This window comes from Aplysia californica, unplaced genomic scaffold, assembly GCF_000002075.1.
Source record: "Aplysia californica isolate F4 #8 unplaced genomic scaffold, AplCal3.0 scaffold00360, whole genome shotgun sequence".
In the NCBI taxonomy this organism is placed as follows: domain Eukaryota; kingdom Metazoa; phylum Mollusca; class Gastropoda; order Aplysiida; family Aplysiidae; genus Aplysia; species Aplysia californica.
The window spans coordinates 196,070-197,866 of record NW_004797630.1 but is presented as its reverse complement, the minus strand read 5'-3'; the positions used below and the strand labels follow the sequence as shown (position 1 = coordinate 197,866).

At 39.3% G+C, this 1,797-nt stretch overlaps 1 protein-coding gene across 1 annotated transcript in view; it reads right to left on the bottom strand.

Moving 5' to 3' along the window:
- The window catches only part of LOC106012394, a gene marked incomplete in the record, with an annotated part of 7,759 nt that extends 6,822 nt beyond the window's left edge, over window positions 1–937 (bottom strand). The window contains 1 exon segment of the mRNA XM_013085263.2: window positions 230–937.
- Between the last annotated feature and the right edge of the window lie 860 nt (window positions 938–1,797).

The window sequence follows — 1,797 nt, the reverse complement described above, 5'->3', positions numbered from 1 at the left end:
TAGATAGATAGATAGATAGATAGATAGATAGATAGATAGATAGATAGATAGATAGGCCTAGATAGATAGGTCGATAGATAGATAGATAGATAGATAGGTCGATAGATAGATAGATAGATAGATAGAATCTAGACGGATAGACAGATAGATAGAGAGATAGGTAGGTAGATAGATATCTAGATAGAGAGATAGATATAGATCTAGATCTAGAATAACTGCCAGAACTCACCAGCGATTAGAAATCTGAACACAAAGTTCTGAGCTGTCGTAGAATCTAGGTTTCTTTGAAGATCAACGTGGACTTGGGAAGGCACACAAAACTATCTTTTAACTTTAACAACACTGCTCCTTGCTTTTAGGAAGCTGTCCTTTCTTCAAGGAACAGAAAAATGTTAGGCTGTTTCTCGTTTCTGCTCTATCCTCCCTCAGAGAACAGAAAAAATGCAACCCTGTCCCTCACTGAGGGTTGGCTGTTTTTAAAAATAGAACTAAAACTGCACTGAACGAAGAAATGTCGTCCGAATAAACAATTAATCGTTGTTGGGAATGTACAACGGTGCGCGACCGAGCGACCAGCAAGTAATGGCGAATTGCACACTAGACTAGGCTTAGACTAGACTAGGCTTAGATCTAGTGTGATAGTGATGGGCATGGCCTCATAGGTCTGTCTGTCGGCTGCAGAATAGAATAGGCCTAGGCTAGTCAGAAAGATGCGTAGTCCTAGTTAGCTCTCCAAATATGAGACCGTGTTGTTTGTTGTAGGTTGTCGTCAGCGGTTTGAGTTCTCTGATTGGCTGATGTGTCTCTGATTCCACGAATGCTTCTTGTTTCAGTTTCAGTTTCAGTTTCGGCGCAGAGCGTTAGTAGTTAGCGCGGTGTAAGTGAAAACTAAAATCCACACTCTTGATTTTAAAATAGTATAAATGCCAATATGGCTATAATAATATACATGTACTAGATCTAGACTGTTCCTACTTATCTTACTTAAACATGAATTTTGAGATTTTTAAAGAGATTATAGAGATGGTTGCCATGGAAACACGCGTCTATCTTGTATTAGTGTACACGTTTTTAAAGTGACATTTTCTGGTTTTTATCAATCACAGGTGGCGTTATAAAATTTTGTTCACAGAATCTTCAAGACACAGTTAACATTATGTGGTACTGACTTAAAGATACATGAAGTTACGAGGTTTTCTTTTACAAATTTTTCAAAATTGTTCTAGATCTATTATAGAAATCTAGATAATCTATATTATGGTCGCTTTTAAGGACAAGCGGGCTAACCCAGATTTCCGGGTTTTCAAAGAGGTTATAATAGTACAAGAGGTCGCAGCTGTGACGTCACCCACGTAAACTCACTATGGCTGTGTGGGCCCTCTCAGCTCGCCGTGCCACCATTTTTGATAGGATTTAATTAGAAACAGCGCTGTCACCCTGCGCGTCCCTGGCAACGCCTAGGTCTTCATTCATAGAGTTTGAAGCTCAATTCAGTTCTATTTTATGTTTTCATTTTGTTTGTTGTTGTTGTTTAGCCCTATCCGTACGTCCTGGGGTCATTTTGGACCCCCGGGGTTGTATTCTTCACATAATTTTAGAATATTTTTAGTGCGAAGATCTCTTTGAAACTTTCAGTATTTCTCAAAAAATCATTTTGACAGACTGCTATGCAAAGAGTACGGATCGGATTAAAGAGTAACTTTCCTCTTAGGAAAGTGGTGGCACAGAGTTCCCCACGTCGTATAGATACGATAGTAAAACACGACGTACGGATAGGGTTAAGTGGTGGCACAGAGT